Here is a 23,870-nt window from a genome sequence, read left to right on the forward strand (position 1 = left end):
TTAAGCTGGAATGCCTCCTCCCCACCCTGCCGCACATGCACGCATCCGCCGTCCACCTTTAGTGGAAAAGCGAAGGAGCTTCAGGTTGATGGACTTATTTGTCATCGGTGGTGGGGATACTCTGGAAAGCACTGACATGGGGAGGAGGGCAGAGGGCAGCAATGTGGTCCTGTTGGCAAGAGAGGGAGATGATCTTAATTGATTTGCTAATTGAGCTTTAAAGCCTAGAAGGGACCTTCCCTGGAATCACATCAGCTGAGCAGTTGGCCTATTAAAAAATAATTTGCCATTTTCTTTTTATAACTCCAGTGTTTCTGAAGCACCTGTTTACTTTTTTTCAAATAATTGATTTGGGAAATGGTGGGGATTCTGACTGTTTACCTTTAAACAGCAGAGAGAGGACTTGCGTCCCAACTTTCAGAGGTTGTTCAGGTTCAAGACGAAAGCCATCCCTTCGTCTGTTTGCAAAACTTGTTCAAAAGTAATTTAGAAGAGAAAATCTGGAAGCTGACCTTGCCAGCCATGACAAATCAGAAGATGAATTGTAAAATAAATCTCTGAAACAGTGTTTATATTTTCGAATCAGAGAGCAGTGCCACCAAAAAGGCAATCTGTTCCAAACTGCAGGCTACACAATAGAATATTTTAAGGAAAAGAGGTGAATAGAAAGAGTGTCCCGTCTGTGTATGGGTTGAGAGTTTAGATCCTGGGTATTGGAATTGATATTTCTCGATCCTTGTCTTCCCAGCAGGGAGCTTAGACAATAGAAACAGATATTTCTGGAACCTTGTGAAACAGAATGCATTCTTTCCTCTAGGTTGTTTTTATTTATTTATAACAGTTAAATTTTAGAGGAAATGAATAATTGGATTAACAATCACTTCAAATGAGCCACCCAGAACGTTTTTCCCTTTTTGGGAAAAGGTAAATCCATAAAATACTGAAGGATGAGGTCCGAGCTCCGTGACGGTTTTGATGGGCAGGTATTGGTGGCTTTCGTGGACACTAATGATAGAATGTTTAGCTTTCCTGGGGGACACTGAGCACTGGGCCTGTTCACTTGCTGGAGGCAGCTCATTTTGTTACTAGGTTTGTTAAGTAACTTGGTACCTATCCATTCATTTCCTTCTGACCTGTATTGACAAGTAGAATTATTAAAAGTCTGAGTCTTGGCAGAGATTCTATTTCCCTTCAGGGCAGGTCAGTAGACTGTTGCCATGGAGGCAGGGACTAGAAAAGAGGTGACAAACTTGAACGGAATGACTGAGAATTGCTGGGAGTGCCTGTCTGCTTCGTTCGTTAATAGTGCATCTTGAAGGTTTTAATGAGTGAGATGGGTAGGTTTCCTAGTATTTCTCAAATCCAGGCCAATCAGCATTTTATTTTCCAGAGTACTTAAACTTGGTTCATCCATTTGGTTTATTGATCATTTCCAGATGAGTCTAGAGAGACTGTGTTACCATTGCATCCAAGAATATTAACAGTGTTAATTGGCAAAAAGATATTACCTACTCCATCAGATTGGAGTGGTTTCCAGATTTATCTCCTGTCAAGATTGTTAGCAGTGAACTTGATTTTAATAACTGTAGATGAGGCGGGGAGATGGAAAAGGTGACAATAAAAATAAAAAGCAATTGTGGTAGTTTAGCCAATAGCCATCTATTTCCTTTCTGATTATTCATTTAATTGATTTAAGAAGCATTCTAATATACAAGGGCCACCATTTGGTGTGTTTGATTAAAATGGTCATGCCCAGTGTAATTTTTTTATGAAACATATTTCAGAATTTATTCCATGACGGATCATCTACTGACCTTCAAAAACGGCACTATAAGCAAAGTAAGATAACAACAGTGTTTAACTTTGGCACAGACATTTATAGCTCATAAAGGGATTTCACATGTGTGAAACGATTTCCAATTTTATCATCATGACAACTTTGTGAAGTCCATAGGGCAGGAATCATCCTGCCTATTTTATTGCGCGGGTCACAAGGGCAGAGTTAGGAATCAAACCAGGACATCTGATGTCCAAGTTCAAGTTCAGAAGTTTTTAAATCTACTAAGCAGCAGGAGCTAGCTCTGCCCTTCACAAATAGCCTTATTGCTTTAAATAAACACCATTGGTTTTGACCATCCTAAGTCAACTGATGCTAAAAATCACTCAACATTTGCATGATGTGTTTTTGAAAATACGCTGCTGCCGCTAGTTAGAATAAACTTTCTTATAAAGTATACACTACTTAATCAAAGATAGGTAGCGACAATATTCTCAACAGCGCATTTTTATTAAATACGTCTGGTTTGCCATATTAAGTTGCGTTTACGTTTTACTAAGGGAAAATCACCTATACTCTTGATATACGAAAAGCACATTTTGAGAATATATTATATCTTACCAGTTTATTCATTTCGCTATTTTTTATAGTAGCAAAAGTTAGAAAGCAACCCAAATGCCTACCAAGAAGGGAACTGCTTAAATAAATTATGGTACATCCGAGCTAAGGAGTATTATGCAGCCACAGAAAAGAATGATAACATTCCATACGGGCTGATATGGAAAGACCTCTGGAGTTATTAAATGAAAAACGGAACTTGCAATATAATATGTATAGTACGGTGTCATTTATGTAAAATAGAAGAAAAAGTATTTTATCTATGTTTTTTCTTCCAAAATCATTAAATACACCTAGAAAGATACAAGAACTAATGTCAGCCTGGGGGAGGGGAGGTGGGTGCCTAAGGGGTACGTGTGCAGAAGCTGTTCCCTGTTAGTATTTTATACTCTTTGATTTTTGAACTGTGAGCAGTGTATTATCCTATTCAAAAAAAATTAAATAAGAAAAAAGAATGCTTTAGGTCTTCAACGTCCATATTTTCAAGCAAACCTCTGAGTAAAACATCTTCTGTACTTAATGTATCACACACAACACCAGTTCCAAACACTCATGTGTATGATGGTCTACTTCACCTGGTTTTAATATTTCCGCTATTTAGGCAGATCTTTGACCAGCATCACATTGATTTATTGTGTCTTGGAAAAACAAAAAAAACAAACTTGTTGCCATTGAGTCGATTTCAACTCATGGTAACCCTATGTGTTACAGAATAGAACTGCTCCATAGGGTTTTCTTTGCTGTAATCTTTATGGGAGCAGATTGCCAGGCCTTCCCCCCATGGTGCCCCTGGGTGGGTTCAAACAGCCAACCTTTAGGTAGCTGAGCACCATCCTGGGAGTAAGTGAAACATAAAAGTCCCCAATCCCCTGACCTCTGGTGTCATTCCTCGTATCGCAGCATCTCTGGTGACTCCTGGGGACAGCAGAGGCTCACGCCCCTCCTTGAGTCAGTCTGGGCAGGAACCTGGCCACTTCCCTGTGCTGATAACATCCTTTCTCCTTCATTTCTCCATAGTATCCTTAACAGATTTGGACGAAAGGGAAAGGTCCCACTGAGACTTGGACTCAGATGGCTGGATTCAGAGTCCAGAGTGCTCACCATTATACCACGGAACCAAGCATGAGTCGGAATCCACTCAACAGCAGTGGGTTTTTGGTTTTTTAATCCTTAACAGAGTCTGTGTTCAGCAGCCTTTAACTAAAGGTTGAGGTTGTTGTTAGCTGCGATTGAGTTGGCCCTGACTCATGGTGACCCCACGCACGGTGGAACCAAACACTGCCTGGCCCTGTGCCGTCCCACGATCAGTGTGGACTGGATGGTCGTGATCCATAGGTTTTTCATTGGCTGATTTTTGAAAGTAGATTGCCAGGGCTTTCTTCCTAGTCTCTCCTAGTCTGGAAGCTCCGTGGAAACCTGCTCACCGTCATAGCAGCACCTTTAGCCCCCACTGACAGATGGGTGGTGGCTGCCCACGAGGTTCACTGGCCAGGAATTGAACCTGGGTCTTCCACATGGAAGGCAAGAATTCCACCAGTGAACCACTACCTATCCCTGAAAAGTTGGGACCAGAAGAGGGTAATCATAGCACAGTGTAGGACATAGGTGAGGACAGGTGTCGTCTGTTGGACTGTCTCCCAAAAAGCCAAGGGCAGCAGCTGTCTGTGGGGAGAAGGTGGGTCACAAGGCTGCGAAGGGACGCGGGACTCGAGAGGTTACAGCGGGACTCGAGAGGTTACAGCCGGGGTCTGCACCTTCTCCAGTGTAACCCCTCCGCTGGCCTCCCTTTCAGGCCTGTGGTCCCTTTTTTAAAACTTTGTTTTCGCGCCCTCTCCCCCCTCCTCCTCCGTGGCTGCTGCGGGAAGTGCCCTGCCCCCACCCATTGTGATCAGCGCTGCTGCTCCCCTTTAAAGTCCGGTGGAGAGCTTTCTCTTCGACAAAGCCTGCTGGAACTCGCCCTTCCTCACCCACCTGAGAGGAATTGCTGCCGTCTCACAACTGCCAGAGGTTTGCACAGGATCTTTAGGATAAGGATAGGCTAGCATGCTGTGTCCTAGGTAGTGATTTACAGCAATGGTTCTCCAAGTGTGGTCCTCAAGGATCAAAAACTTGTTAGATATGCAGACCCTCGGGCCCCACCCCAAACCTGCTGAATCAGAAACTGGAGGGGGGAGCGGGGGGGACATCTGGCAACCTGTGCTTTAGCCAACCCTCCAGACGATTCTGATGCAAGTTCAAGTTTGAGACCCTGCCGGTTAGTTGCTTCTGTCTTCCTTCCCTGTGGCCTTGATCAGTTTGAGACAGAAATCTCGGCTCAGCTTGTTTTTTAACTCCAAAGCCCAGCACATCAGGAGCTCAGTAACACACTCGTTGAATGAATTGCTTGAAGTTCTCTCTAAAGAACAGTGTTCTCATACACGCCTAAAAGGTGTGTTCCTGTCTCCCATCCTGTTCTCCCTGTGCTGCTCCTGCTGGAGGAGGGGGGAACCTCCGAATCTGGAGACCATCTTTGTGCCCCTTGGTTTTGCGGAAGAGGGAACTGAGGCACCAGGCTTACTAGAATTTCAGACATGTCTAGAACATTATGGAGGCTCATATAGAACACAGGCCCCTCTCCCCCCCCCAAGAAATCCATTGCCATCGCATCAATTCCGACTCATGGCGACACTATAGGACAGAGTAGAGCTGCCCCATAGTAGTCCTTACAAAAGCAGACTACCACAGCTTTCTCCCACAGAGCGGTTGGTAGGTTGGAACCATCGACCTTTCGGTTAGCTGCGGAGCACTTAACCACTTTGCACCAGCCAGTCTCCTTTCATATAGAAAAAGCCGCTTTAAAGTAAACCGGTAATTAGAGGCTATCTTTAAGATCTTTGAGGCATACAGTTATGCCTACATGACTCCAGTGTGAATAATTGAAAAGTCAAAACCGAATTCAGATGGCAGTTAGCATAGAAGGTGTCCTAGCAGCCAGGGGCCCCCAGCAGGAAAAGGAAGACTTTTTCAGTTGAGATTTTGAAGAGAATTTAATTTAGTAAGGGATCTTTCCCAGGGGCTGACAATGGCAGGAAGCTGTTAGCACCCAAGTGCTGAAAGGACCAGGAGAGGACACTAGAGTTTACAGGAGCCTGATGGGAGCTGGGGAGGGGGCTCCCATGGGAGAAGGCACACACAGGAGGGGGCTCCCACATAAGGAGGGCTCATACAGGAGGAGGGCTCCCACAGGAGGAGACTCCCACAGAAGGAGGCTCTCACAGGAGGGGGTCTTTTACAGGAGGGGGCTCCCACAGGAAGGGGGCTTCTAGAAGAGGGGCATTCACATAGGAGGGGGATCCCACAAGAGGCGGTCTCACACAGGAGTGGGTACTGCATAGGAGAGATCACACGCAGTGAACCAGTGCTGAGCCACTGAACTGCTACACCACCCAAGACAGAAGGGGCAGGGGAAGAAATTCCCTCACTTCTCTCTCCTCCTGCCCTTGGATCTCCTGTCTGTGCCTCCCATCAGCCAAACCCCACTGGAATGCAGAGAGCAAAGGAGCACGGAGGACATAGCCCACAGGCATCACCCTCCCCACCACCTGCACAAAGCAGGATGGAGAATGAATTTGGGAGCACGGGGCATGCGGCAAACAGAAACTAACCAAGGCAAGTTGTGATGAAACAGCCTGGGGCATCGCAATGGTGCCATGCGTGTGTGTGTGTGTGTGTGTGTGTGTGTTTCCAGTGGCCATCGACTCCCACTCATGTGTTTCAATGTAGAACTGTGCTCCATAGGGTTTTCAGTGGCTGATTTTTCAGAAGTAGATCACCAGGCTCTTCTTCCAAGCAGCCTCTGGGTGGGCTTGAACCTCCAACCTGTCAATGAGCACTTGACCCATTAGCATTGTTCTAATTGCCTGTGTAAATTGCCACGTTCAGAGGTAATGATTGGGATTGATGCAAGATGATGAGATCAGCCTTTTCCTGAATGGACCCCTGCAAGTGTGCCATTTTGAGGGGTTGGGGTGAGTCTGGGCCCTGGAGGGTGGGGAGGCTCTGTGGTTCACCGAGGGCAGGTGATTCAGAACAGCATTGCCCACTGCCTGCCACTGAGCTGAGACGTTGCATTCATATGCTGAAGAAAGAGCCAGAATTGTTAACGTGAAAAGCGCCCAGGAGCTGAAAAAGATACGCTCACTTTACCAGGTCTGGAAAACCTGTAGATTTTCTCCACAGGAGGTCCCTGGGAAATAATATGTAACTGACATAACCAGACTTTTCTTGGGAGTCAAGGATAAATGAAGATGAACATAACGGAGCTAGGAAAAGTGACAGGTGCAGTAATGACTGTGATCCTCCGGCTTCTGCCTGCCACACTCACAATCATGAAATGGAATCATATATAATGCCACAAGAATGGATTCGAACTTAGATTACATTTGCTCAGGAAACTAGGTTTTACCAAGCGTTGTTTTATGTCAGAATCCCTGAATGGTGTGCGATTTGTCATGCAGTTTGAGAGACAGCTGATTTGGTTAGGTTGGTGGCTCTCAAACTGGCTGCAGGTTAGAATCATACTGGGAGCTTTATTAAAAAACACCAATGGAGCGGCATCTGGGGTCTTAAAAGCTAGCAAGCGGCCATCTAAGATGCATCAATTGATCTCAGCCCACCTGGAGCAAAGGAGAATGAAAAGCACCAAAGACACAAGGAAAATATGAGCCAAAGAGAAAAAAAGGGCCACTTAAATCAGACTATATCAGCCTGAGACTGGAAGAACTAGATGATACCTGGTTACCACCAATAACTGCCCTGACAGGGAACACAACAGAGAATCCCTGATGGGGCAAGAAAAAAGTGGGATGCAGAACTCAAATTCTAGTAAAAAGACCAGGCTTAATGGTCTGACTGGGACTGAAGGGACCCCAGAGGACATGGCCCCCGGACTCTCTGTTAGTCCAGAACCAAAACCATTCCCAAAGCCAACTCTTCAGACAAAGATTAGACTGGACGATTATACTGGCGAGAAGTGTGCTTCTTAGCTCAAGGAGCTGCATGAGACTGTGGCAGCTCCTGTCTGGAGGTGAGATGAGAAGGCAGAGGGGGACAGGAGCTGGTTGAAGGGACACGGGAAATACAGGGTGGAGAGGGGGAGTGTGCTGTCACATTATAGGGAGAGCAACTAGGGTCACATAACAATGTGTGTACAAGTTTTTGCATGAGAAACTGACTTGAATTGTAAACTCTCACTTAAAGCACAATTAAAAAAAAACAAAAACACACCGATGTTGGGCCCGCCTGACCAATTGAATCAGAGTCTCCATGGGTGAGGCCCAGGCTCCTCAGATGATTCTAAGGGGCAGCCAGAAGGCGAGAACCTGGTTTAGATTAAAGACCAGGCAGGGAAATAAAGGTTATCAGACACTAAGAGGAGCATTTTCTTTGAAGGACAATTGTTCCATCTTCTCTAAAGCTCCTTGTATTTCCGAGACTCTTATCCATCTTTGTTTAGACTCTGGAATTGTTTCTCTACCGCTACATACACATAAAAAAGTCCCGTGAAAACATTTTTAAAATAATAAACTCTGCTGATTATGGCTACCTGAGTTGGTTAGGAGATTTGCTTTGCTCTTTTTTTCCTGGTCCTTTTCCCCAGATTAGGAGTCCTTGGGTGGTACCAGCAGTTAATATGCTAGGCTGTTAACTGAAAGGTTGGAGGTTCAAGTCCACTTGAAGGTGCCTTGGAAGAAAGGCCTGGTGATCTACTTTCAAAAGATGACAGCCATTGAAAACCATATGGAGCATGGTTCTACTCTGACATACAAGGGCCACCCATGAGTCGGAATCCACTGGGCAGCAGCTGGTTGTTTGGCTTTCCCAGGTTACTGGCTAAAATTTAACGCTTTGTTGACATGTGGGACATGAGGTGCCCCAACCATGTTTTATGCCTCTGGAGTTCTTTGCAAAGGCAGTAGTCTGATTTTAAAACATTTAGAATCAAGGTGGGAGTCTTTTGAAATGCGTGAAACTCAAGAGCCCTGAGTTGGAGCCTTGCTAGTATGTAGAATAAGCGTTATGTTAGGTGCTATCTCCTGGACTTTTGTAAACTTTTGACCGGTTTGCCTTTATTTCTGTGAGATAAGCCTCCTTACTATGTTTCTCGATTACTGTGCTCTCGTGAGAATGTACTTATCGCAAGAAGAAACTGTCCCCAGTCTCCATCCAGTCATAGTGGTCATTTTCTCCCTGACACCATTCACTGTTTCCAGGTGTTACTGGCTCCCTGCTCTGAGTCTTTGCTCTGCAGTCTTTTCGGACTGCTTTTCTAGCTTCTGAACGGCAAGTAGTGCCTTTGCAGTAAGGAACAATGCATTGCAGTGGTACTTTTCAAGAGGCTCAAACTCCTATAATTTATTCCTACCCCACATTCAATCTTAGGGCTCAATCATTGCTTCCACATGTAGCAGGTCTGCAGTATTCCAGGGCAGCTGTTTCTGCATCTTAGCTGTTAGTACTGCTTTTGTTATAATGAATACATTGCTCCCTTGCCTTCTAGTCAGTTTCAACGCATAGTGACCCTATAGGACCAAGTAGCACTGCCCCCATAGGGTCTCCAAGAAGCAGCTGGTGGATTCGAACTGTCGACCTTTTGGTTAGCAGCCGTAGCTCTTAGCCACTGCACCACCAGGGCTCCAGAATACATAGTAGTGGTAATTTCCCTGAGATTCGGATTCCTTTAGTTTTATATATTTGGGCTGTAAGTACTGCTTTTGCAGTAATGAGAATGCATTGTAGTGGTAAATTTCCTGAGGTTAAAAAAAAATCCCTTGTGTTTATTTAAGCTGTAAGCACTGCTTTTGCAGTAAGGAAGAACGCATTGTACCATGTTTTGAAAAGTTTCATGAAGAGTAGCAAAATGGCTAAGGAGAAGGAGACTAGAATAAAATATATGTGTAGTCATTGCCAGACGCCTTCATGTTTTACCTCGTTTTTCAAATTTTCAAGAAATAAAGTTAAAAAATAATTTAAACCAATTTTATCATTGACTCATATCAGTGGGATTTACTAGGTCCAGTGTCCACTGGGACATAAGGGATCCCAGATAATGGGTATCAAAATCCGTAAATCCATAACAAATATTCTGAATTGGCCCTTTCATCAGCATGTCTTCCATTAGTAAAAACACATGGTATCACCAAAAAATCCAAAGGAGAAAATAATTGGGCCATCAAAGTTAAATGATAAGAAACAATTAATTGGGCTACGATTAAGACTATTAATGAAGGGACAAAGAAAAGTCAGTGTGTCTTTCTTAGGGACCATTTGGTGGCCTCTGAAAGACAAAGCTGATAGGACTATGGCTCTCAACTTTGGCTGCACAGTCTGCTGGGGAGTTTTTAAAAATACCCATGCCTGGGCCCCACCCCCACAGGTTCAGATTTAACTCTTGGAATAAGGCCTGGGCCTCTGGATTTCAGATGCTCCCAGGTTATTTTGATGTGTAGCCAAGGTTAGGAGCCCTGGTGGCACAGTGGTTAAGAGCTCAGCTGCTAATCAAAAGGTCAGCGGTTCAAACCCCCTGGCCACTCCTTAGAAATCCTATGGGGCAGCTCTACCCTGTCCTATAAGGTCACTGAGTTGGAACCAACCCGACGACACCTAACAACAACAATGGCCAAGGTTAAGAGCCACCGCTGTAGAAGACATTGAGCTGTAAAAATGAGATCATTCTGTCTGCTTTTATCGGAACCCGTTGCCGTTGAGTTGATTCTGACTCATATGGACCCTGCAGGACAGAGTAGGGTTTCCAAGGAGGGGCTGGTGGATTCCAACTGCTGACATTTTGGTTAGCAGCTATGGCTCTTAACCACCGTGTCACCAAAGCTAATTTAGAGGTAGAAATGACCCAAAAAAAAAAAAAAAAACCCATTACCCTGGAGTTGATCCTGACGGGACAGAGTAGAACTGCTCCTCAGGGTTTCCAAGGTGCAAATCTTTATGGAAGCAGACTACCACATCTTCTTCCTGCGGAGCAGAACCGCCAGCCTTTCGGTTAGCAGCACAAAGCTTAACCACTGCGCCACCAAGGGTCCTTAGATTTAGAGGTGAAACGCTTGCTTAAAGTATTTTCTATGCAAATAATGCCATCTTGTGGCTGATAGAGGAGTTACATGCTGGAGTTTCTCAAAAGAGGAAACAGATGTGGGAGCAATGAGCAAGAACAAATTCTCAGCAATGAATGCATTGAATCGACCCCATTTCCTCGGGTTTTATAGCACAGATTAGTCTGTGCAATAACTAGGGGGTATCTGTTTTGTAGTTTGTGCTCATTCTCTGCGTAAGCAGGTGGTTAGCTCTGAAAGCCAGGGACAGTTAAACATAAAAATAGTCCCAGTGATCTCATTCACTATACTCTCATCCAGAGATGCTTAAACTTTTTGGTCTCAGAACCCCTTTATACTCTAAAATTACTGAGGACCCCAGGGAGCTTTTGTATACTTGGGCTATTGGTTAAAAAAAAAAGTTGCTGTTGAGTCAATTCTAACTCATGGTGACCCTGATTCATGACAACCTCATGTATGTCAGAGTAGAGCTGTGCTCCATATGATTTTCAGTGGCTGATTTTTTGGAAGTAGATTGCCATGCCTTTTTTCCAAGGCACCTCTGGGTAGATTCGATCCACCAACCTTTTATATATTAAAAAAAAAAAAAAAAAAAATTTTTTTTTTATATATTAGCCATTAATATATACTCTATTAGAAAGTAAAACTGAGAAAAGTTAAAATATTTATTCTTTTACACATAACTGCAATAAACCTATTATGTCAGTGGAAATAATGTATTTTTATAAAAATAATCCTGTTTTCCAAAACAAAATATTAGTGAGAATATTGGCATTGCAATAATTTCATGTGTAAAATGTGAATATTATTTTTTGATACCACACGAATCAGCCAGTGAAAAAGGCAGTTAGTAAAAATAATTTTAATATTCTAGACTGCTGAAAGAGTCTTGGGGTCCTCCAAAGACCAGTGGACCACGCTTTGAGAACCATGATTCTGCGTAGATATTGGGTGGATGAAAAGCACACCCGTCAGAGAAGTTAATGTTTGTACACCTTTAGGGAGGTGCTTGAGGGGGATTGTTATGTTATTTTTATCACCAGAAGAGTGGTATCCGCCTGCAGAGACTGAGGGGGTGAGGATTAAGGATGACTGTGGATCTGACTCAGACTGTTTGTCCTAATTATGACCTCGGAGATCTTCCCAATAGCTCTCAACTAGGGTGGACAACAGAACTGATACTGGGGCCTGTGTAATTGGAAAACAGCTTCCAGGTAATTCTGATATATACTCCCAATGATAAACCACTGACCTGGTCTCACTCTACGTACAGACAAGAAGCTGAGGCCTTACACCCAAGGTGTAACATCAAACCCTGTTAGTACAAACGACAATTTTACTGAATTCCATTATTTTCTTTTTTTTTTTCCTTTGGCCTAGCACATGGTGTCACCATCTTTCTTATTTTTTTAGTATTTCTTCCACCGTTCTTTGGGTCTCCCTAACCAGGACTAATCGGTCCCTTCACTTCTACTCCCAAAGTGAGTAACTGTCGTTTTTGCCATCTAGAAGCCACTGACACTCTTATGGAAATTACACCCAGATTCACTCCCTCTCCCACCGTCAGGTTTTCTGCTTCCCCTGATTCTAGAGGTGAATTGTGATGCAAGGCTGACTGATTGAGGAGGGTCACATGTCCTTGGCCACTGTGATTGGTTGAGGGTAGTCATGTGGTCAACTCAGAACCAATGAAACACAATAGACTTTGACAAGAATTCTGGGAAGGAGACCTCCTGCCCCTTTTCTGCTGGACCGGGTTCAATAGGAAGTGAGCCTCCTGGCTTGTTGCAGCCTTCCCACCACGGAGAGATCCTGAGAACGGAGCCCTGAAAAAATGGAGCCTGGAAATGGGGAGAGAGAAACTGAGTCCTGACGACATGGCCTCTGACAGAGCTGCCTTTGGACATTTCAGTTACATTAGTCAATAAATTCCTGGTTTGCTTTTGGGCTATGTAATGTTTGTGTTGAAGTCTTTGGGTGGTGCAAACAGTTAATGACTGCTAACCAAAAGGTTGGAAGTTTGAGTCCGCCCAGAGGCATCTCAGAAGAAAGGCCTGGCGATCTACTTCTGAAAATCATCCATTGAAAACCCTGTGGGAGGCGGGCCAAGATGGCAGAATAGACAGATGCTTCCAGCGAGCCCTCTTACAACAAAGACCTGAGAAAACAAGTGGAACGAGTATGTTTATGACAAACTAGGAGCCCTGAACATCAAAGGCAAGGTTAGAAAATGACCTGAGGGGCAGGGGAGGAAGAGATGGTTCAGAAGCAGAGGGGAGTTACTGGATCTGAATCGCCGGGAGCCCTCAGGCACCATTCTTGGGAGCAGCTGCAGCAGGCTGGTACTAGCGGTTGGCTGCAGTTTCCTCAGGGAGAAGCAGCCAGCGACACAGCCTACTCACACCTCCGGAACCAGAGAAGAACTGTGCTCTTGGCAAAAGCTAAGTACTTGAGTATATTTTACTGCACCCCCTGCCCCCATGCTGGCCTCAGTGGCTGTTGATTCCCCTGGGCCTGAGATAGGCCCTGTTGAGTGCCCAGAGCCATCCTCCAGGCCCTGGAGAAGGAATAAATTCACAATTGGGGGAAAAGATAATTTGCCAGCTCCACTAACCAGGGGAGCTCAGGCCAGAAGCAGCTCCTGTCCGGGCATAAACGGTCCATGGACTTTGAGTACTTTTCCCCCCTGCATTGACTTGTGTAGGCCTATTTCAGGAGAATAGGCCCTTGTTGGCAGACTACAACCGTTTCAGCTGTGTGGCGGAGAGGTGGGTGTTTGATGTTTGACATTGCTTTGCCTATTAAACAGGGCCCTCCCCTACCCAAATCAGGGGCCTAAGGGCTGGTGGCTCCACTCAGGTAATCCAGCCACCCACAAAAGGGGTCCAGGGATAACTGGTACCTCCCAGTCCTTACAACCAAAAACATTGGGTGCCCATGGTCCAGCTGCAGAACCCACCCACCTGTACACTGTAGGGAGGAGGGACACGCTTTCCTCAGAGACACTTGGGAGATGACTCTCAACCCCCTGCCTTGTTCAGAGCATGACCCCCTGCTGCAACCAGATACCAGTACCTACACCAATCATCCCTGCCGCTCTAAGACTGTAAGACAGAGCCTGTACCACACACTTGATGACCAGCTACCTGGACACCTGAGCTGAATTCATACAAGAATAGTGAATGGACTCCTAGACTGATATACCTGATAACAGCTCTAGCCATCTGGGGACAGGACGTCAGAGCTCCAAAGGTGAATATAATCAAACTAGATCACTCAAGGAACCCATTTGGGCATTTCAAAACAAACAAAGCAAGAAGCTATGATACAGTAAGCAAACATAAAATAGACTAACACAATAACTTATAGATGGCTTGGAGACAACAGTCAATATCAAGTCACATAAAGAAACAGACCACTATCACCTCAACAAACTCTCAAAACAAAGAATCAAGGGATCTTCTAGATGAAAGTGAATTCCTGGAATTACCAGAGGTGGAATACAAAAGATTAATATACAGAACCCTTCAAGACATCAGGAAGGAAATCAGGCAATATGCAGAACAGCCAAGGAACACACAGATAAAGCAATTGAAGAAATTAAAAAGGTTATTCAGGAACATAATGAAAAATTTAGTAAGCTGGAACAATCCATAGGCAGCAATCAGAAATGCAGAAGATTAACAATAAAATTACAGAATTAGATGACTCAACAGAAAGTCAGAGGAGCAGAATTGAGCAAGTGGAAGGCAGAATTTCTGGACTTGAAGATAAAGCACTTGGCACCAATATATTTGAAGAAAAATCAGATAAAATAATTTTAAAAAATGAAGAAACCTTGAGAATCATGCGGGACTCTATCAAGAGAAATAACCTACAAGTGATTGGAGTGCCAGAACAGGGAGGGATAACAGAAAATACAGAGAGAATTGTTGAAGATTTGTTGGCAGAAAACTTCCCAGTATTGTGAATGATGAGAAGATATCTATCCAAGATGCTCATAGAACTCCACATAAGGTAGATTTTAAAAGAAAGTCACCAAGACATTATAATCAAATGTGGCAAAACCAAAGATAAAGAGAGAATTTTAAGAGCAGCTAGGGATAAATCAAAAGTCACCTACAAAGGAGAGTCAAAAAGAATAAGCTTGGACTAGTCTGCAGAAACCATGCAGGCAAGAAGGCAATGGGATGACTTATATAAAAAATTGAATGAAAAAAAAATGCCAGCCAAGAATTATATATCCAGCAAAACTGTCTCTCAAATGTGAAGGTGAAATTAGGACATTTCCAGCTAAACAGAAGTTTAGGGAATTTGTAAAAACCAAACCATAACTACAAGAAATACTAAAAGGAGTTCTTTGGTTAGAAAATCAATAGTATCGGGTATCAACCCAAGACTAGAACACTGGGCAAAGCAGTCAGATGTCAACCCAGACAGGAAAATCACAAAAATAAATCAAGATTTAAAAAAAAAAACTCAGAACAGAGAAACAGTGATGTTATTATGTAAAAGAAAACAACCTTAAAATAATAAAGGGAGACTAGGAACTGTAGTCATAGATCTTTCATATGGAGAGGAAGATAAGGTGATACAAAGAAATAAAAGTTAGGTTTAAGTTTAGAAAAATAGGGGTAAATATTAAGGTAACCACAAAGGAGACAAACTATCCTACACATCAGAATATAATACAAAAAAAATAGAGACTCAGCAGAGACAAAATCAACAATATCGAATATGAAGAAAAGACAATATATAAAGATAATCTACTCAGCACAAAAAATTAAGAAAAAGAAACTGTCAACAACACACAAAAAAAGACATCAAAACAACAGTGCTAAATTCATACCTGTCCATAATTACGCTGAATGTAAATAGACAAAATGCACCAGTAAAGAGACAGAGAGGCAGAATGGATTAAAAAAAGCATGATCTGTGTATACGCTGCCTACAAGAGACACATCTTAGAATTAGAGAAACAAACAAACTAAAACTCAAAGGATGGAAGAAAATATATCAAGCAAACAACAATCAAAAAAGAATAGGAGTGGCAATCTTAATTTCTGACAAAATAGATTTTAAAGTTAAATCCATCATAAAGAATAAGGAAGGACACTATATAGTGATTAAAGGGACAATATTATAGCAGGAGGATATAACCATATTAAATATTTATGCACCCAATGACAGGGCTGCAAGATACATAAAACAAACTCTAACAGCATTGAAAAGTGAGATAGACAGCTTCACAGCAATAGTAGGAGACTTCAACACACCTCATTCAGTGAAGGACAGGACATCCAGAAAAAAGCTCAGTAAAGACACGGAAGATCTAAATGCCACAATCAACCAACTTGACCTTATAGACATATACAGAACACTCCACCCAACAGCAGCCAAGTATACTTTCTTTTTAGTGCACATGGAACATTCTCTAGAATAGACCACATATTAGGTCATAAAGCAAGCCTTAGCAGAATCCAAAACATTGAAATTTTACAAAGCATCTTCTGTGACCATAAGGCCATAAAAGTAGAAATCAACAACAGGAAAAGCAGGGAAAAGAAATCAAACAGTTGGAAACTGAATAATACCCTGCTCAAAAAACACAGGGTTATAGAATACATTAAGGATGGAATAAAGAAAATCATAGAATCGAATGAAAATGAAAACACTTCCTATCAGAACCTTTGGGACACACCGAAAGCAGTGCTCAGAGGACAATTTATATCAATAAATGCACATATACAAAAAGAAGAAAGGGCCAAAATCAAAGAATTATCCCTACAACCCGAACAAATAGAAAGAGAGCAACAAAAGAAACCCCCAGGCACCAGAAGAAAGCAATAAAAATTAGAACAGAACTAAATGAAATAGAAAATGGAAAAACAATTGAAAGAATTAACAAGACCAAAAGCTGGTTCTTTGAAAAAATTAACAAAATTGATAAAACATTGACCAAACTGACAAAAGAAAAACAGGAGCGGAAGCAAATATCCCAAATACAAAATGAGATGGGAGATATTACAACAGACCCAACTGAAATTAAAAGAATCATATCAGATTACTATGAAAAATTGTGCTCTAACAAATTTGAAAATCTAGAAGAAATGGTTGGATTTCTAGAAACACACTACCTACCTAAACTAACACAGAGGTAGAACAACTAAATAGACCCATAACAAAAGAGGAGATTGAAACGGTAATCAAAAAACTCCCAACAAAAAAAAGCCCTGGTCCGGACGGCTTCACTGCAGAGTTCTACCAAACTTTCAGAGAAGAGTTAACACCACTACTACTAAAGGTATTTCAGAGCATAGAAAAGGACGGAATACTACCAAACTCATTCTATGAAGCCACCATATCCCTGATACTAAAACAGGTAAAGACAACACCAGAAGAGAAAATTATAGACCTATATCCCTCATGAATATAGATGCAAAAATCCTCAACAAAATTCTAGCCAATAGAATTCAACAACCTATCAAAAAAATAATTCAATGTGACCAAGTGGGATTCATACCAGGTCTGCAGGGATGGCTCAACATTAGAAAAACAATTAATGTAATCCATCATATAAATAAAACAAAAGACAAGAATCACGTTGATTTTATCAATTGATGCCAGAAAAGCATTTGACAAAGTTCAATACCCATTCATGATAAAAACTTTCAGCAAAATAGGAATAGAAGGAAAGTTCCTCAACATAATAAAGGGCATTTATACAAAGCCAATAGCCGACATCATCCTAAATCGAGAGAGCCTGAAAGCATTTCCCTTGAAATTGGGAACTAGACAAGGATGCCCTTTATCACCATTCTTATTCAACATTGTGCTGGAGGTCCTAACCAGAGCAATTAGGCTAGATAAAGAAATAAAGGGCATCCAGATTGGCAAGGAAAAAGTAAAAGTATCTCTATTTGCAGATGACATGATCTTATACCCAGAAAACCCTCAGGAATCCTCCAGAGAACTACTGAAACTAATAGAAGAGTTCAGCAGAGTATCGGGATACAAGTAAACATACAAAAATCAGTTGGATTCCTCTACACCAACAAAAAGAACATCAAAGAGGAAATCACCAAATCAATACCATTTACAGTAGCCCCCAAGAAGGTAAAATACTTAGGGAATAAATCTTACCAGAGATGTAAAAGACTTATACAAAGAAAACTACAAAACACTTCTGCAAGAAACCAAGAGACCTACATAAGTGGAAAAACATACCTTGCTCATGGATAGGAAGACTTAACATTGTAAAAATGTCTATTCTACCAAAAGTGATCTATAGATTCAATGCAATTCCGATCAACATTCCAACAACATTTTTTAATGAGATGGAGAAACAAATCACCAACTTCATATGGAAGGGAAAGAGGCCCCGGATAAGTAAAGCATTACTGAAAAAGAAGAAGAAAGTAGGAGGCCTCATTCTACCTGATTTTAGAACCTATTATACCGCCACAGCAGTCAGAACAGTCTGGTACTGGTACAACAACAGATACATAGACCAATGGAACAGAATTGAGAATCCAGACATAAATCCATTCACATATGAGCAGTTGATATTTGACAAAGGCCCCAAATCAGTTAAATGGGGAAAAGACAGTCTTTTTACCAAATGGACTGGCATAACTGGATATCCATCTGCAAAAAAAAAAAAAAAAGGAATAAGACCCATACGTCACACCATGCACAAAAAACGAACTCAAAATGGATCAAAGACCTAAATGTAAAGTCTAAAACAATAAAGATCATGGAAGAAAAATAGGGACGTTAGGAGTCCTAATACATGGCATAAGCAGTAAACAAAATATTACTAACAAGACAGAAGAAAAACTAGATAACTAAAAATCAGACACCTATGCTCATCAAAAGACTTCACCAAAAGGGTAAAAAATACCTACAGACAGGGAAAAAGTTTTTAGCTATGACATTTCAGATCAGCGCTTCATCTCTAAAATCTACATGATACTGCAAAAACTCAACTACAAAAAGACAAATAATGAAAAAATGGGCAAAAGATATGAACAGACGCTTCACTGAAGAAGACATTCAGGTAGCTAACAGATACATGAGGAAATGCTCATGATCATTAGCCATTAGAGAAATGCAAATCAAAACTACAATGAGATTCCATTTCATTCCAACAAGGCTGGCATTAACCCAAAAACACAAAATAATAAATGCTGGAGAGGTTGTGGAGAGACTGGAACACTTATACACTGCTGGTGGGAATGTATAATGGTACAACCACTTTGGAAATCAATTTGGTGCTTCCTTAAAAAGCTGGAAATAGAACTACCATACGATCCAGCAATCCCACTCTTTGGAATATATCCTAGAGAAATAAGAGCCTTTACATGAACAGATATATGCACACCCATGTTTATTGCAGCACTGTTTACAATAGCAACAAGATGGAAGCAACCAAGGTGGCCATCAAAGTATGAATGGCTAAATAAATTATGGTATATTCATACAATGCAATACTAAGCATCGATAAAGAGCAGTGATGAATCTGTGAAACATCTCATAACATTGAGGAATCTGGAAGTCATTATGCTGAGTGAATTAGTTGCAAAAGGACAAATATTATATAAGACCACTACTATAAGAACTCAAGAAATAGTTTAAACAGACAAGAAAATATTCTTTGATGGTTATGAGAGGGGGGAGGGAGGGAGTAGGGTATTCACTAATTAGATAGTAGATAAGAACTCCTTTAGGTGAAGGGAAAGACAACACACAATACAGGGGAGGTCAGCACAACTGGACTAAACTAAAAGCAAAGTAGTTTCCTAAATAAACTGAGTGCTTCGAAGGCCAGCGTAGCAGGGGCGGGGGTTTGGGGACCATGGTTTCAGGGAACATCTAAGTCAATTGGCGTAATGAAATGTATTAAAAAAACATTCTGCATCCCACTTTGGGGAGTGGCATCTGGGGTCTTAAATGCTAGCTAGAGGCCATCTAAGATGCATCAATTGGTCTCAACCCACCTGGACCAAAGGAGAATGAAGAACACCAAGGACACAAGGTAATTACAAGCCCAAGAAACAGAAAGGGCCACGTAAACCAGAGACTACATCATCCTGAGACCAGAAGAACTAGATGGTGCCCGGCCACAACTGATGACTGCCCTGACAGGGAGCACAGCAGAGGACCCCTGAGGGAGCAGGAGAGCAGTGGGATGCAGACCCCAAATTCTCATAAGACCAGACTTAATGGTCTGACTGAGAGTAGAAGGACCCCAGTGGTCATGGCCCCCAGACCTTCTGTTGGCCCAGGACAGGAACCATTTCTAAAGTGAACTCTTCAGACATGGATTGGACTGGACAATGGGTTGGAGAGGGATGCTGGTGAGGAGTGAGCTTCTTGGATCAGGTGGACACTTGAGGCTATGTTGGCATCTCCTGTCTGGAGGGGAGATGAGAGCGCAGAGGGGTTTAGAAGCTGGCAGAATGAACACAAAAAGAGAGTGGAGAGAAGGGGCAGGCTGTCTCATTATGGGGAGAGCAATTAGGAGTATATAGCAAGGTGTATATAAATTTTTGTATGAGAGACTGACTTGATTTGTAAACTTTCATTTCAAGCACAATAAAAATTAAAAAAAGAAAACTCTGTGAAGCACAGTTCCACTCTGATACACACAGGTCACCACGAGTCAGAGCCGACAGCAACAGTTTTTTAAGGTTTGTGTTGAGCTTACTTAGGTCAGCTGTTTTGTCTCTATAACCAGAAGCACTGTAGCTTATACTACTTCCACCAGCTGCGCACTCTCCTGTCTTATCCTGCTTTCGTTGCCACCTTGACACCAGTATTGAGTAAGCTCCAGTATTCAAACTCGGTTGCATTTTTATTTCAATCTAATAATCCACACTATCTTTCTGTGAAACAGTGACAGTAAATGAGAAAAACGGCCATCTAGCTGTATCTGGATTTTTACCAGGTAGGCATGGGAAACAAACCAAAAGCCACTTGGGGAGACCATCCCTCTGTCACTTGCCTCCTGGCTCTGCAGAAGTATATTTGTAGACCTCTTAATAATTATCTACGCTTAGATAAGATGAAGGCAACATAAACTGCATTCTTATCTACTCGTGATATTTCCAGGGGATCTTTTTTTCTAACAATATAGAAAGAAACATGGCCCTATCTGCATTGTTGGATCTGGGCAAAGAGAGTTAAACATAGGACCTCCCAGATTATCTGTAAAAGATGATGTAAGCTGGAATCTGAAGAAAGACCAATCAAAATTCCATTGATAGTCTTTATGAATTAAAAGTTTAGTCTATAAGAAGCTGAGTTTTTTGTGGTTGTGGTTGTTCCCTGCCCCCCCCCCATCAACTGCGGGGAAGAGGAAGGATTTTCTCTTCTAAATCTTTTCCATTTGGCATTAACGGAAATTAGACTATCGAGGCAACGTTTTAGTTTATTTGTTCTCATTGCCCCTGGAGCAGGTTACAGAACTTGCATGACTCATTTCTCGGTAATGAAATGTCTGACTGAGTTTTATGATGATAGTTTATAAATGTCCCCATTGGTTTTATCTCTCTTTATACATAAGCGCTTTGAAGTTTCCAGAAAGTTAATATTTCACTGTGTACCTGATCCCCACTTATGAAGCTTATGAAGTCCAGCCATCAGAAAAATAAGCTGAAGTTTACAAATGCAACATTTATTGTTCTCGTGATTTGCTGGTTTTTACATATATGTAAAATATATATATATTTATATATGTGTATATAAAGAAGTCGAACCACTGTCACTTGTAATACATCCTTTTTTAATACTCAAGTTGAGAGTCAGAAATAAGACACAGAATTATGGGCTGTACATGTCCCAACATGCCTTTACCCTGTGTATTTACATATATGACCTTGCCACAGTATGTATAAATTCCATGTAAGACAATTCATGATGCAAAGAATTTTTATTATTTTTATGTCTTGAATGATTTTAGGGAACTGATAATTACTGTTATGGATTGAATTGTGTCCTTCCAAAACACATGCTGTAAACCCTAATCTCCATGCCTGTGGTTATAATCCCATTTGGAAATAGGTTGTCTTGGTTATGTTAATGAGCCAGGATTAGTGTAGGGTGTGTCTTGACACAATCTCTTTTGAGATATAAAAGAGATTAAACAAGTAAGCACGTGAGCAGAGCTGGAGATAGAGAGATTTGAAGCCACATGAAGATCACCCAGGAGAAGCTAAAAGAAACAAGGACCTTCCTCCAGAGGTGACAGAAAGAGAAAGCCTTCTCCTAGAGCCGGCACCCTGAATTTGGCCTTCTAGGCTCCTAAACTGTGAGAAAATAAATTTCTGTTAAAGCCACCCATTTGTGGTACTAGGTAACTAAGATGATGACCGAAAGAGTACTGTACACATTTATCAAGCATATCATAGACAGTTTTCCATCCGTTGTAAACCTGCATTATTTCATTCAGCCTCATAATGACCTTTAGGGTTAGAGCTTCTCCTCTTTACCAGCAAAGAGGCAAGGAAACTGAGGTTTGGGGAGGCCAAGTGATTTGCCTAGGGTCATACAAGTAGTAAGTTTAAGGTCATATAACTAGTACCTAGCATCTAGAACATGGCTCACCTGACTTCCAACGTGCTGGTCTTTCTGCTGTACCACACTGACAACGTAAGCAGATTTGCTTTGAGTCTAATTTTAAAGCTCCTAAACAAAGCATGGAAACCCTGGTGGCATAGTGGTTAACTGCTGTGGCTGCTAACCAAAAGGTTGGCTTTCATATCCACCAGGTGCTCCTTGGAAACTCTATGGGGCAGTTCTGCTCTGTCCTATAGGGTCACTATGAGTCAGATTCGACTCGACGGCAACAGGTTTGGTTTTTGTAAACAAAGCATTATACTGGGAATTGTTTCCCTCTTCAAATACCAGTACTCAGTTTCTCTGTGACATGATTTTGATTATCTTTCGCTCCTAACTAATTTGTCCTTGTGAAGGAATACACATGGCTAAGAGAATTCCTTAAGAAGTGTTCGTCACAGGCAAACATGCCTACCTCTGTGTCTGATAAAAGAAAATCCCTGTGTGTGTCTTTAGCTTTGGGGTACATGAATTTTAAAAGAATTCGGCAATATTTTTAAGCTCTAGAGACCTGTATAAAATCCCAAAGGAACATGTCTGAACTGCATGTTTTCAGTGACAAGCACGCATCTCACTTTTTCCAATTAGGCTGGAGTAAATTGGGATGAGAGGAAATTGAAACCATAGTTACCCTCATGAACATAATGAAGGAATGCATGACCCAATCTCCCTCATCATACCTTTGAAATACTCACCCAACTCTGGGATTATACAATGGTATATGTAGGGTTTTAAATTGACTGGATTTTTTTTTTTACCCTCCAGTAAGTTGAATGTAAAATTCAACTGGGCTACCAGGGAGGGAAGAAACACTAGCATTCCTTGAGGGTCTACCATGTACCAGGTAGTGCTATGGCTGTTGCTACTTGCTGTCAACTCGATGCTGACTCACGGCAGCCCCACGTGTGCAGAGTACAGCTGCTCCAGAGGGTTTTCAGGCTATGACCTTTTGGAAGAAGATCGCCAGTGTCGAGGGCTTAACAAAGTTTATGCCACACAGGGACTCCTTAGGTAGCGCTATAGAAAGCACTTTGGGTTTGTATTCTCACCACATCCTCACAGCAGCCCCAGGAGAGAGGAATTGGGGTGGCTGAAGTAATTTATTCACGACCAAAACCAAAACAGAACCAGTTGCCTGTCGAGTTGATTCTGTCCGATTCTTGGCAACCGTGTGTGTGTCAGATTAGAACTGTGCTCGGGAGGGTTTTCGATGACTGATTTTTTGGGAGTAGATTACTAGACCTTTCTTTTGTGGTGCCTCTGGGTAGACTCAACCAACCAACTTTTAAGTTAGCAGACAAGTACGTTAGCCATTTGCACTACCCAGGGACTCCTATTCATAATTATTCAACTGGTTAGTGATGGCGCTGGAATCCAGACCCCTTCAGGAGCTCCCAGTTCCTTGAGAGCAAATGCTTTGCTGTGGCGTGCGTGGTCTGTTATGACCTTCCTCCCGGCCCTATCACCCTGCACACCCCCCACACAAACCCACACACACCTCTTCGCCCTTGTCTACTGCCTCTCCCCAAGAGGCCAGCAAATCTGAACAATTAAGGTTTTCCATACACAATGGCTGTTTTCATGCTTCTCAGACTTTACCCAGGATCTTCCAGCTCTTTGCAATGTCCACCCTCTCCTCTTACCCAGCCCCCTGCCCTGACTCGGAGCTCCTACATATCTGTGCAGACCAGGCTCAGGCGTCTCTTTCCTGCAGAGTCTCCCCTAACTACCCACGCACAGCTGGCGGTGCC

At 42.3% G+C, this 23,870-nt stretch overlaps 1 protein-coding gene across 1 annotated transcript in view; it reads left to right on the plus strand.

Annotated features, from left to right (window-relative positions):
- CHN2 (chimerin 2) overlaps positions 1 to 23,870 on the plus strand; it is a 359,388-nt gene that overhangs the window by 219,294 nt on the left and 116,224 nt on the right. The window lies entirely within an intron of this gene.

The sequence above is a fragment of the Elephas maximus genome, chromosome 8, assembly GCF_024166365.1.
Source record: "Elephas maximus indicus isolate mEleMax1 chromosome 8, mEleMax1 primary haplotype, whole genome shotgun sequence".
Lineage (NCBI taxonomy): Eukaryota > Metazoa > Chordata > Mammalia > Proboscidea > Elephantidae > Elephas > Elephas maximus.